The 14,971-nt window shown below is 40.2% G+C and overlaps 1 pseudogene; it reads right to left on the bottom strand.

Moving 5' to 3' along the window:
• Positions 1 to 5,388: 5,388 nt before the first annotated feature.
• LOC120880436 lies at positions 5,389 to 8,402 on the bottom strand (annotated as a pseudogene).
• Between the last annotated feature and the right edge of the window lie 6,569 nt (positions 8,403 to 14,971).

Below are 14,971 nucleotides of genomic sequence, written 5' to 3'. Positions count from 1 at the left end.
CTTTTATTTCCTTTTTTTTAAAAAAAAAAAAAAACCTTATCTAAATTGTACTGATTATAATTTCTTAAATCAAGAATGCTATCACTTTTCTGAGCTTGCTTGTTTGAATTTGATCAGTACAGAAGCAATGCAAGGCAGGCAAATAAGAGGAAGGTTTCCAATAGCTTTTGCAGAGATAAGAAAGTTAGTAATTAGAGGCAGCTCCTGTTTCTGGAGTAAGTTTGAGGGGCATTTGGAGACAATGAAAATGACAACAAATTTTAAATAAAGAAACCAAAGATTAAAAAAATGAAAGGCAGAGTGAGAGAGAGGAGAGAAAAGGAGAGGTTAGGAGAGGGAGCCAAAGCCAGAGTGAGAGAGAGAAACGGGGGTGCTTTGACCATTAACAATAATTCTTCACATATTTTCTTATTGTTGGGAAAGCAAATTGCTCTGGTTTGTATAACCCCCTACCAGTCTGCTCAACCCACCAAAATTAGCCCACATGTCATCTAATACCAGACTAAGACTTGTGGAAACACATTACTGCTGTATTAGAGCCGTAACAAAATACAGCTGAGCAGTGAGCATAAGGCGGTCGGGTGACCCTGAGGTAATACAACCCATGTTATGGAATTTCTAGCCCAAATTTTAAACATCTGGTTTTGATATGATAATAAATGTGATAATGTACATTAAATACCAGTATTCAGGTAACCTAATCTTTCCATCTGACTAAAACAATGCACGCTTTTCAAATCATGTGGGAGTGAGAGAAATTGGACAGACACATATTTATGCCTGCATATACCAAAATAACCCTCGCCAGGCACAAACGTACGTGTATACATAAGCAGTGAGTGCACATAAACTGACTTCATTCAGAATTGAATGAGTTGTCACTGAATCCTTTCCATGCTCTCTTTTCTGAACGGCTCTTTGCACAGTTGCACTAACTGGTAGGAGAGAGAGGGGAATGGAAAGGGACGGTGAAAAATAATAATGCTAATTGGACCAGACAGAGACGTGAACCCCTGACCTTTGCTTCATTAGTACCATCTCATGCTACAATCTGATGAAGTACCCAGTCACTGGCAACTTGAAAAATAATCAGATTATCTTTATCCTGTTTTAACTTTGTGGGAAAGAATTTCTGCATTTCAAATCCAAATATTACCATATTATTAGATGTCATGTAATTCAGAGCTGTAAATGGTTTTAGAGTCTAGAAGTTAAGATTTCTTTAAATTAGCATCTTAGAATTAGACCAGTGGATGAAAAAGTCCTAAGTCATGAACATTTGCTGACCTTATATGTTTACAAATGAGAAGGCTGATGAAGTGACCCAAGGATGGAGAGGGTGAAAGCTACTGGGGTGAAAGTCATGTTGGGAACGTTGAATGGTTGGTTAATGTGGGATGGAGAGATAAGCAAGTGGTTAATGATGGTTGATGGTTTGTTTCCTCCCGATGCGCAAAGTTCCACGATTCAGGTGAATGGTATTTGAAGGAATTGGCACAAAATAAAAATCTCAAATGCTCTTTTTTGGTTTGAGCCAAACCCAAACCTTTTCAAAGGCGTGAAAACATGCAGCCACACTGGTTTGGTTTTCCTTTGCTGGGCCACCCTTCTGCCTGGTGCTGGCCAGCACCACACAGAAGTCTTGCGACATGAGCCATTTCCACGGAATTTTAAATTCTGCCAAAAAAAAAAAAAAAGAGAGAGAGAGAGAGAGAGGGATTGGAAATATCATGAGAATGGTTATTCTTAGGAGATTTCCATCCCAGATTCCTAACTTATGTGGCTCAGATAAGTATCTAAAAGGCACTGCCAAACTTTCTGAGGTCCCTGATGCATTTATTTTCAATCACATTCCTGCATAGAGACCTCAAAGTAACAGTGAATGCAGTGGTTTGTTTTGAAATATTTTCTGTATGCCAGCCCATGATCCCCGTACCTATGTGGAAATGGGTTTGGAACGCCATTTGCAACACAAACATTGGGTTTGAATGTCCCCAGAACATGTTCAATTTTTAGATGAGACATGTTCACATTCTCCCAAATAAAAACAACCTACCCCAAAGGAACACTTCAATTAAATTATTTTACCTCTGAGAACTTCAAAATATTATAAGAATATTTTCCTGGTGTACTGTTACATGTATAGCTGCCCAAGCTCTTCCTATAGATTCGTTTCCATGAGAAAACTATATGGTAAGTACAACCAACATCTCACTAACTGGGACACTGTATCAGTTAGTCATTGCTATGTAACACACCTACTCTAAAACTCAATGGCTTAAAATAATAGACATTTATTATTGTTGATTATTTTATAGGTCAGCATGACAATTCCAGAATTGTCAGATTGTCATATCTGGGCAACAGCTGCATGTCAAGTAGGTGACTCTGTGATCTTTATTATGTTTGGGAGGTTAGCTCTCTGCAAGCTGATATAGAATAGACTCATATAAGTCAATAGCTGGGAAAACTGAACTCTTGTGTCTTCACTTGTACCTGTTTTTCATAACCTTTCAATAAGTGAGCTCAGGAACTCTCTGGCCAGCTTAAATGTGTTTTCCAGTCAATCAAAACAAGAGAGGAACTGTAAATGTACAAGTGCATTTTAACATCTCTATTTGGGTCAACTTTGGTGGGCTGCTGTCTATGGGGTTGCACAGAGTTGGACACGACTGAAGCAAGTTAGCAGCAGCAGCAGCAGCTGAGCCCAGAGTCAATGTGTGTTTTTGGAGATGGCAGAGATTCAGTATCAAAAGATATGGATACACAGAGGCATGGAAAGTTGGGGCCATTCATACAATCTCTCTACCACAGGCATACTGAAAATAAGAAGTCAGTCATAGTCAGTCACTTGGATGAACCCACAACAATTTCAGCTTTATAGGTGCCTCAGAGGTAAAGGCTCTGTTTGCCGATGCAGGAACCTCAGGAGATGTGGGTTCAATCCTTGGATCTGCAGGATCCACTAGAGGAGGAAATGACAACCCACTCCAGTATTCTTGCCAGGACAATCCCAAGAAGAGTTGTCTACAGGGTTGCAAAGTGTCGTCCACGACTGAGTGACTGAGCACACACACAGCATTGGGATGCATCAACCTGTGAGACTAGAATTAGCTCTCAGTACCAAGGGAGAGGATGAAGACAAAATCCCAAATTGAAGTGGGTGGAAAGTGCCCTAAGAATGCACAGGCAATACCCCAAAACAGCTCCTGTGAGAGAGACGAAGTTGGAGGGATGGCCAGAGATGGCAACGAGGAACGTGTGAGAGTCAAAGGAAGCCACCAACCATGCTGAACCAAGCTAGCAAGCACTAACAGTTAAAAAGATCAACACTTGGGGGGAATCTCTCTGGGTTCATTTCCTTCAAGGTGGTTGTTTGAGGAGGAGCACAGTTACAGATGTGATCACCTACAGGAGACGATGAAGTTTATTCAATAGAATAGTCATGAAATGAGGTAAGAGAAGAGCACCCGTGTCAAGGGCACCCTTGCTGCACTTACCTCCAGCCAGTATCAGCTGTGAACGACTGAGCACTTAGTATGGCCAGATAGTAAAATTTTACAATAATTTTTCCTAATTTTGAAAATATTTTGAAAAACATCAGTAGGCATGATTTGCCCACAGGCCATAAACCTGAAACTCCAGATGTAGAGGTTTCATTTCTATGGAGCAATCTCTAACAGACGTTTTAAATATATATATATATATTTAACATTAACAAATTATAAGTGATTTGCCACCAGAATATAAATAATGTAAAAATTGTTAGATCTTCCTAGAATATCAAACACATAATTAAGAGGTTCCTAAAGATATTTTGGCTTTCCCTGGTGGCTCAGTGGTAAATAATCCACCTGCAGTGCAGGAGACACAGGTTCAATCCCTGGGTCAGGAAGATCCCCTAGAGAAGTAAATGGTAACCCACTCTAGTATTATTGTCTGGGAAATCCCATGGTCAGAGGAACGTGGCAGGCTACATTCTGTGGGGTCGCAAGACTTAGACATGATTTAGCAGCGAAACCACCAACCACCACAAAGATATTTTTATCTCCTGAAAGTTTCTGAATTTCAAGAGTTTGCATTTTTGTCTTCTTTATCTAGAATTCTAATGGGTACTTCTAGAATCCCACCCCAAATTTAATTGCCCCTGATTTTTATTTTTTATGTTTAAATCCATTTTATTAAAATTATTTGGCAATTCTGGCAGCAGTACAAAGTTTGACCACTGGACACAAAATAGACATGAGTTTCTAATTTTGGTTTGTTGTGGGTTTGGGTACATGTACTTTTCTAAATCTTATGCCCTTCATTTCATTACCAAATGGCAATGTGCCTTAAGTTTCTCTATCTACAATACTCTATTATTTACAGAACAGGTATTTGTAAAATAATATTGGAAAACTAAAATGCACAGATGTAAAGAATTCTCTTCGAATATTAAGAACATACAAAGTATATTGAAGACATCTACGTTTAGTCCTTCAAGTAACTAGACAGGTGGTTTGATGTCTTGTATTACATTTATTTATTTCTAATTACAATTCAGAGAACGTGTTTCCAAAAACCATGAACACCTTCATCAACATTCAAAGTATGGTTCCAGTGGGTTTAGAGAGTAAAAGCAGTGGTGCCCCTGATTTGGTATTTTAAAATCACAAGCCTTTTCATCTTTAGTGTGATTTTTTCTTCTATAGTAGCTTAGGACACTATTTGCTTACTTAATGCCTTATAATTAACATCTGCTTTACAGTATTAATGACCTAAGCATTGGCCTTGTAAAGTATATTCAGTTCAGCTCAGTTCAGTCTCTCAGTCATGTCCGACTCTTTGCGACCCCATGAATTGCAGCATGCCAGGCCTCCCTGTCCATCACCAACTCCTGGAGTACACCAAACTCTTGTCCATCGAGTCAGTGATGCCATCCAGCCATCTCATCCTCTGTCGTCCCCTTCTCCTCCTGCCCCCAATCCCTCCTGGCATCAGTCTTTTCTAATGAGCCAACTCTTTGCATGAGGTGGCCAAAGTACTGGAGTTTCAGCTTTAGCATCATTCCTTCCAAAGAACACCCAGGACAGATCTCCCTTAGGATGGACTGGTTGGATCTCCTTGTAGTCCAAGGTGTCTTCTCTAACACCACAGTTCAAAAGCATCAATTCTTCAGTGCTCAGCTTTCTTCACAGTCCAACTCTCACATCCATACATGACCACTGGAAAAACCATAGCCTTGACTAGATGGACCTTTGTTGGCAAAGTAATGTCTCTGTTTTTGAATATGCTATCTAGGTTGGTCATAACTTTCCTTCCAAGGAGTAGTATTACTGGACAGCAAATGGTGGGAGACCTTTTCCAAGGCAAAACTTTTCCTGGAACTTAAAGTAAGATCTCTGAGGGTTTGGTGTTCCTTAGTTGTTCTCCAGTGATCCTGAAGTTGTAAGTGGAGTCCTGATTCCAGAGTTGCTATGGTATGTCGGGGTGACTATTTTTACATCCTGTTCTGTGATCAAAGGCATCAGTTCAGTTCAGTCGCTCAGTCGTGTCCAACTGTTTGTGACCCCATGAATTGCAACACGCCAGGCCTCCCTGTCTATCACCAACTCCTGGAGTTCACCCAAACTCATGTCCATCGAGTCAGTGAGGCGAACTGTGCCGGGGTCCTGCCCCAGTGGATCCAGGGTAATTTGAAGGGTGAACAGCATAGGCAAGGAAAGCTTATTTATTTAGAAATATAAAGAGATATTAAGAAGAAATAGTGTAGTAGGAAAATTTAGTGGAGAAAAGAGGCTGAAAAACTTGGTTTACGTGGAAAGCCAATAAAGTTCCAGACAAGGAACTTGCACCATCTACGTTAGGCCACCGGCGTCCTCTTGAATAGCGGGGGGTGCCCCGCCTTGGGCTCCCTCTCGTGTGGATCTTAAAAGCCGGAGCAGATAAGTAGACATGGCAAGCCTCCATGCCCCAGATGGGAATTCAGCCAGAAAATAGAGTAAAGAGGAGACACGGGGGAAACCAGTCCAGCGACTGGCCCATTCCCTATTGTCCAGAAAGGCCTTTTATACCTTTTTATGTACATAGATATCAATGGATAATATAAAATTATGCAGCATCAGCAGCCCTGACTCTTATCAAAACCAGGCTTTCTTTCTGCATACCGAGTTGTATACACAAGTCTTAGGTGATTTACATCATCTTCTGGCCAGAGGACCAATTAACATTTTACAGCCCTTTTCTGATAAGGGTTTGTCAACCAGAAGACTTATTTGTCTTGCTCTTCCCGAAGTCTAGTGCTACTCTCAGAAAGCACTAATAAAGTTACATTCTTGCATAACAAAGGCACAACAATTTACAACAAGTAAAAGGAGTACAGTGATTTATAACAAAAGGAAAGTAGTTAACTCAAAAGTCTAGTGTTGCTAACATCAAAACTACTATATTCCTTTTTCTATATCCTAATTACATTGATTAATATCCTTCAGGTGTTAAAAGATAAAGAATATGGAGGCCTGGCAACAGTCACTGACTCAACAGTGAAAACCCATCACCAATATGATTTTTAGCTCTTTAGAAAAGGCTCTGTATCTTTAAGATGCTTTAAGCTTTGTGCCTCTCGCGGTTGGGGGGCTGTAAACAATTCACAAGTTGTAAAAAGTCCAGGGGAACCTGTTAGGCAAGTTAGAGAGCTATCAGAGGGGGTTTGAGCTGAAACATTCCTTTCAAATGCAGAAGACTGAAGCCCTAAGTTAACTTTTTCCAGAGAGTGTCAGAAGAGTAGAAAAGCACAGTACAATAAAATCAGACCGACTCTGGTTTTTGGAGGTAGATGTTCAGGAAAACTCAGGGGGGACCCCGAAGCCAGATCACGCCTTTGCGTGTTGTCGGGCTTCCTTCCTCATGACCTTTGCCATGGGCGGGATTCCTCATGCTGGCTCCCGGCAGAACTGTTCAAGTGAAGGCTCAGGGTAGGTTCTGTATGGCTGATATCCTGTACTCGATGTAAGCCAATGGAATCGTTGATGTAGGTACACTGGTTTTCCCTCAAGATTCGTTCAAACTTCTTGATTTGAAGTTTGAAGAATAATGTCTTTTAGATTTCCCTGCAGCATACCCAGAAAGCCACAGGAGTCGGTGCGATCGTGGATACCGTTGCCACGTCTTTCACCCATAGAATCACGAGATTAAATTTTCCATTTCCTTGATTCTCTAGGTTTCAGGTACACTTGTACTGGTCGAACTTGGCACACACTGCCCACTCAGCAGGGTTTGCTCTCATAGGCTTCCAAGACTGCCTGCGTGTCCTCCACACTGACCTGTTCACCTGCGAAGTGCTGGCATGGGATGCCGATCAGATTGGCCCAGGCAGGGAGTGTGGCTTTAGCACCTCCGTCTGCCTGCTCCATCCCTTGCCAAACTCTCTCTCTGCTGGGCTGCAATGGAGGAGCTGAGCGAGTTGAGGAGGGGGTAGGGAGGGCAGTGTCCCTAGCTGCTAGCTAGACAGTTACACACAGACCCAAAAGCCCTAGATGCCTGAGTGCCACAATATAAAGAAAGCCTCGCCAAGACATCCACTGTGGTAGATCTGGGTATGCACTGCGCACACATATAGGGACCAAACCTGCCCCTTAGGTATTTTTAAATCAACTTGCTTGTGACACTTTACTACATAATGACTTTCTGTTTATAAGAGTATTGGTCTAAAATTCTGAACCCTCATCTTTTTGATTTCTAGAACGTATGTTTTCCTATATAGATCTCTTCCTACAGTACCTAGAAAATACATGTAAATTAAGCACTTATAATTCTCAGCCTTGTTTATCTGAAAGATTGTTAGTCACACTGCCGTTTTCTGAGTTTCAGGTTTAATGATTCAATTTCTCCACTTGTATTGTTGGCTTCCTACCTCTTTTTGTTTACAGGCAGCCTAGGGGGAAGCTGTTTAAAATCCAAAAATCTATTTCTTCTGCTCTGGGAGACAGCTCTTACTAAGCATCCAATTCTTGGCATTGTTTGGAAGATTATCCTGTCTATTTCAAGACAAATTTTTACTGCAAGTGGTTAACCCAAGGAGTGAAAGAGAGGATGACAGATAAAGATGGTTTTCTTTAGCTTCCTAAGCCAAGTCTCCCAAATAAATCTTCATTACTCTATTTTCAGATTTTTAACTTGGATCTCAGGAAATATAAACACCCATTCCAAAGTTTGGCATATTTTCATATTGTATTCTGTACAAGCTTATAATACTTCTTTCTCTTTCTTTAGTGCAGAGATTTGAGGATGCATTATATATTATGTTGGTACTAATGCTGCATCTGAGATTGACTAGCTGATATTGTATTATCACATTTTATCCTCCTACCTACGTTCTCTTGACCTCACCTGCCTCCCAGGCCCTCAGCAACTTCCTCCATCCAGTTTCTGACCCCGAGAGCTACTTGTGGGTCAGATGTGTGATTTTATACCTGAGGCCAAACAAGCAAAAATATATGGAGCCCCAGGTTCCTTTCACCACTTCTAGAAACACACATTGCATAGACTGTGATGGCTTCCCCAGAGCTGCTGAAGGGACCAGGTGAGAGAACTTTCTAAGCGTATGTGCATCAACTCTCACGAGTCCAACTGCGACCAACAAGAAACAGAAGACGAAAGAGAGCAGGAAGATAAATGTCATCTCACTTCTTCCCTGAGATGGGCTGTTAGAGATACAAGGTTCTGCCGTGCCATCTGGGTAAGCCATACCACACACAGCCAAGCAGGTGCCCAGCTGACGGTGTGGCTACATCTCACTGCGGCTCTTTGCGAAGCAGTGGTCAGTATGATAACATGTCAGCTTGGATGTTCTTCCCATTGTTCACTGCCACACTTACCCTTTTCTTCACTCTTGTTAACTTGCAATTCTTTTTTTTTTTTAACATTTATTTATTCTTTTATTTGGGGCTGCATTGGGTCTTAGCTTAGGTGCATGAGCTCCAGAACACGGGGGCTCTGAAGACTGTTGAATGTGGGCTGTCTAGTGGGGGTATGCGAGTCAATAGTTGTGGCACACGGGCTCAGATGCCTCAAGGCATGTGAGAATCTCAGTTCCCTGACCAGGACTTGAACTTGCATCCCTTGCATTGGAAGGCAGATTCTTAACCACTGGACCACCAAGGAAGTCCTTACCCTGGAGTTCTCTTTCCAAAAACACATTAGCACTGCAGGCTTTTGTTACATTCAGTTTTCAAGGGAATCCAGGGGAAGACATCTGTGCACGTATATATGTGCATAATTTTATATATACCTATATATACTATATATATAATTATACAAATACAGTTTGGTATATAAATATATAGATATATATGAAAAATTACAACCTATGATAATTTATTTCCTTTTACTATTCCATGTAAAATTCCATACCACATAAAATCCCTAAGTACTCTATGGTGACATTATGACAAGATATTTAAGTCATAAAGAATTTATAAACCTTAGAATTTGTGTTTGCTCTTTTATGGTGTTGTTTTGTTCTTTGCTAGTGGAAAAAAAAAAGCTTTACACAAAGTAATAAATATGAACTTAGTAGAACAGCAGCTATAAATTTTGGAAAATGATCATTAAGAACACTAATCCTTTAGGAAAGTGGGGTTTCAGACTCTCAAAATTCTATATAAATGAAATAAGTACCATGAAGACTTTTAGCTTAAGACATTTTTCAGCTTAAAATACTTCTCTCTTAAATGTTATGAAGCCTGAAACCAAAAATCTGTTTTAGTTGCTCTGCTAATAGCAGAGGCATATTTTAAGATTAATGTCCATTTGACAGTTTTTTTTTTAATGTGTGCTATTTTATTTCATGTTGGGTAGAAAATAAGGCAAACTTCTAATGCCATTTGCAGTATACTTTTATAATATACATAGCAAAACAATACAGATGTTTAAGTGATCTTGATTTTATCCTTCTTATTTCCCAATTCTAAATCAAGGCATGCATATTAATTTGTAGATTGATAGTCCAACATTATTGATCCTGATCAGTATCCTTTTCTTATGTCAGCCTTAGGGATCATTTCAGAAATCAAACCATTTGTAGTTGATTCATTGCTGTCTGTGGGGGAAGGATAATTTCATATTCATTCAAGGCCTATCTAAGAGTCAACACACTTCAAAACACTGAGGAGAGATCATGGACAATATAGCCTTGAGATAAATTCTATAAAATAATTTCAATCACAACCTTTCAGAACTTACCAAGCAGAGAGATCAGGGAAGAAAACTACCAAGGCAATCTTTTCAAAGAGGAATCTTTTCAGAATTATTGGTCCTGGGCCATTTGGCTGAGAGTGAAGAGTGAAATGAAGTCCATAAAGATACCCCTGAGGTGAAGGATGAAGGAACTATATCTCTGGGCCACTGGGACAAGAGCAACTTCAAGAAGAAACGAATCTTAGTATCCTGTCCACCAGTCCTTCCAGAAGCTGGAGGGAGTGCCTTTCTCTTCTGGATCAGGCCTAGGTCAGCCCAAGTAGAAGAGAGATCCTACAGAGATCTGGAAAGGAGACCCAGGGGAAAGAAGAACAACAAGGCCCAGTGGCTAGCCCAGGACATAGCAAACGGTAGGCATTCCGTGTGTGGAATGTGACTGTGGAGTAACCAATTTTAGTTCTATGTGGGCGACATCTTTGCAACACTGAGCAAGTTACTTTTTCACTTCGTTCCTTTGAGCCTTAATTTCTCCAACTGTACAATGGGGATAATAAAAATTCTTACTTTAAGAATAATTTCAAGGATAAAATGTAATAATAATAGTACTTTGGAACTCAGGCAAAGGCATAAACAAACCCAGGAATGGAAAAGCAGAGAGCAGCATCCATTTTCTTTTCAAATATGCACAGATTTTAGCATTTGTCGTCTTTAGCATTCCCTACAAAAGCAGATCCTGATATGAGGACTTGTGTCCGGGTAGTCCAGTTGAGGAGCAAGTCTTAGAAGAAGGAGAGAGGGAAGAGGGAAAGTTAAGGAGGAGGGAAAAGCTAACTTTTGAGGTCACTCTGTGGACAACTCGGGCTTGTTCTTGCAGGAGGGTTTATAAAAAGTATTTTAATGTATCTTAGAACTATCCACATGGGGATGAATTTATCCATCTGTTCCCACACTCCATAAAGAATGCTCTTGGAAGTGGTACTCTCACAATTTCCAAGTCCATTCTAATCCTTGAGAGAGCAGGTTTCCACCAGGGTCTATAGAAAGAGATGTGTACATAACAGAAGATATCATGAGGTGAACTGAAGCCCACGGGGAGATGAGGCTCAGCGGATTTGAGTACAGTCACTGGAGATAACAGATACCATTTTAGTAGCAAAAAAGCAGAGCAAATTTTCTCTTTGGCAGTCTTCTATTAAATATAGCATATAATTGAACATGGAGTATAACTGATATTTGCTGAATCCTCTTGCCTCACAGAAATCTTATTGAACTTAACTTTAGTGACACCCAAAGAGACCCCAGCTTCACTTTTTGCAGATCCCTGACAGTTCAGGATCTCTGTTTCTTGGCCTATTACCTAGAATCACAAAGTCCAACCTCTATATCAATTTCTGTAGAAACACTATATGGGTTGAGTAGCTTTAAGACTTAAAGGATCTGGGTCATGGGAAGGTATCAGTCACTCCGTCATGTATGACTCTTCGTAAGTCCCTGGACTGTAGCCCACAAGGCTCCTCTGTTTGTGGAATATTCCAGGCAAGAATACTGGAGTGGGGTGCCATTTCCTACTCCAGGGGATCTTTTCTCACCCAGGGATCGAACCCATGTCTCTTGCATTTCCTGCATTGGCAGGCAGAGTCTTTACCACTGTACCACCTGGGAAGCCCCGTAGGGGTCCCTCCCATACTGCCTCCTGTCTGTCATCTTGCTCTTTCCACTCACCATTCCCTCTTCTTATCCTACACCTTCAAGCCTGTTCACAAATGTAGCCCATCTGCTCACTCACACAGAAGCTCATCCATACTCAGTCCTTAGAAGCTTGGTTTCTCTGTACAAAACTGGTTTTCTACCTTCAAGGAGTTCTTACATAATCTACTAAATTGTTTTTCTCCATAGCATGAAATAAAGATATATGATTTCCTCTGTGTGACTCAATAAAACTGTTTTTGAGTGAAAAAAAAATCTTGTCATAAACATTTTCTTTTTTCCTAAACTATCCCTTGCATAAAATAGAATACTCATAGTGGACTAGCTCAATTCTCCCTTTAAAATGCTTGCATGGCTCAAAGCATTTCCCCTAACTCTTTAAAGTTATTATATTTATACATTTTTCTTTTTATGATTTTTGAATAATGCATACCTCTTCCCACTAGAATGTAAACTCCAACAGTGTTCCAACCAAGTTTTACTTTGCTTGGCACTAAATCATTGGTACCCTGTGATCAGTCTGGCACAAAAGTAGATGGTCAATACAAATGTCCAATGAACAAATGAATGAAATTTTATCTGTGAACTTTCAAATTTCTTCTTGCATAGGTAGAAGAAAAGAATTAGAGAAAAAGGAAAGCTCAAGTGCCAGAAATGTGTCTTGCTGAAGGTCACAGAACTGATTGATAGTAGAGTGATTTAACAAGGCTGCCACACTCACTGCTTCAGCCCTCTTGTAACATTAGACTGTAACTCATCGTGATATTGCCTAACAGGAACAGTATGATAAATCCAGAGTTTTCTCTCAAACCTCTGTGCTTGACTTCAGAAATATCAAAGAAGTCTGGTCTCAGTGCTCTCTGACTCTTTTTTTCCTACTGGGAGATACCAAATGATTTTAGTCTAAACTGGAAAATGATGTTTTGGGGCTATGTCCCTCCCCCATCTTTTGAAATAACTACTATTTTTAAAAATTTTTACTGGGGTACAGTTGAATTACAGTGTTGTTAGTTTTTGCCATACAGCAAAATGAGTCATTTATACATGCACATATATCCACTCTTTTTTAGATTCTGTTCCCATTTAGGTCTTTACAGACTAAGTAGAGTTCCCTGTCCTATATGGTAGGTCCTTATTAGTCATCCATATTGCATAGAGTACTGAATTGATGCTTTCAAAGTGTGCTGCTAGAGAAGACCCTTTTATGTAAAATCACAACTTTAAAACGCCTCTTTATTTCCAACGAAGCGTTCAGTAATTTAGGACAGGGATCATTCCTCACATACATGAAAAAGCAATGAGTTCTACTCTCAAGAACACACAGAACAAAACGGCACAGGAGGACAGCACTTACAAGGTCTCATAAAAACAACTAAGTAAAGCTGTTGGTCCGCTCTGGGACTTCAAAGAGCCCCAGAAAATCACGTAAAAGGGAAGTAAAAAAAATCTGACTTTATTTCAACACCTTTTAAAAGGAGTCAGATCAGAATATAAAATTCCACTCAGAGCCTGGGGGTGGATATACTTTTATTTTCTTATTTTTTTCTGGTCTGCCAGGGTGAACAGCTTAGGAGCTCAGGAGGGGAAGCCTGTGGCTTCAAGTCCAGGGGGAGCCCACTTTGCTGATGACTTTTGAGAAGGGCAGAGGGAAATCAGAAGTTGTCATCTAAGCACCTGGAATTCAAAACCATGTCACTACCCAAATATTATGCAACTTGTTTTAAGACAGAGCTTGCAAATACAAAAAGTGGACAGTCATTTCCAGCTCTTTGCGACCCTGTGGACTGTAGTCTGCCAGGCTCCTCTGTCCATGGAATTTTCCAGGCAACAATACTGCATGGGTGGCCATTTCCTTCTCTAGAGGGTCTTCCCAACCTGGGGACTGAAACTGGGTCTCTTGCATTACAAGGTAGATTCTTTACCATCTGAGCCACAAGGGTAGCACACACACAAACCTCACATACACTAGGAAAAGGGACAAGAACAGTAATTTGATAGAAGCCTGGACCAGACCTACAGGCCTCTCACATTATTTACCCTTAACCTATTTCTCAAAGATTTACTTATGTTACTGCCAATATTCACCAAATGCGATAAAAGTTCACTATTTTGCACAAAGCAAGGGGAGATGGTGCTTTTAGTAATGGCGTAGAGATGATATTCACTTAAATGTGTTAATGTTATTTCCTGAAAACTTGCTTACACATTTTAAATGGTAAGCTATCTTTCTGATGATAAACGTCAACAATAGCCTTGAAGCACTATTCCACATTAGTATAGCTAACACCAATGGTATTTGCTATGAGTGACTTACAAATAATCTCTAGCACGTAATCCCTACCTGGGATCCTACCTGTTATATACAAAACCATTTAGAGCTTAGTAGATTGCCTACATTCCCATAAGGGCACCATGAATTATTTCTCCCAGGGAGAAAGCATTTTAAAAGGTATATAATGATAAGGAAAGTATCAGAGCAACCTGTCTCTGTTACTGTTGAGGGTAGGATAATTTATCTCCTTCCTTCACTCTTCTTTCTTCTGTACTACACCCTGGTTCCTGAAGCCAATTGTACTTTAAAACAAAAAACAAAACAAAGAAACTAATGACCCTGCTTTGTAACGTGTTCCATATGTTTCACAGGCTTCATAAAATAATTCCACATTAGTTTCCCTAGCCTAGTGTTTAGATCGTGACATCTGTTTTTTCCTAGGTTTTCATGATTTATTTTGGTGTCTGTGTGAACTTGCTCTATGAGAGTAAAAGGAATTTGCTTAGATTCCCTTTTCCTGGAATGTATCCTGGTGCTGTGCAGACTATCAGACTTCCTATCCACAGAAGATCTGACACTATCAAGCCTAGAGCTGCCACTTACTATGAATGCACCCAAGTCATTTCATCTCTCTGGACCTCAATTTCCACATCTGTAAAATGGGGATGATAGCAGAAATAACTGGTTATAGTGTGTGGGGAATGTTTAAATCAATAAATTATTATATGCACACACACACATAACCTTTTGCCACCTGATAACCATTTGCTGCATGAACAAAGAAATGAAGGCCAGCAAAGGTACAGAGTATGA

The sequence above is a fragment of the Oryx dammah genome, unplaced genomic scaffold (assembly GCF_014754425.2).
Source record: "Oryx dammah isolate SB20612 unplaced genomic scaffold, SCBI_Odam_1.1 HiC_scaffold_21, whole genome shotgun sequence".
Taxonomy (NCBI): domain Eukaryota; kingdom Metazoa; phylum Chordata; class Mammalia; order Artiodactyla; family Bovidae; genus Oryx; species Oryx dammah.
This window is presented reverse-complemented; position numbering and strand designations above follow the sequence as displayed.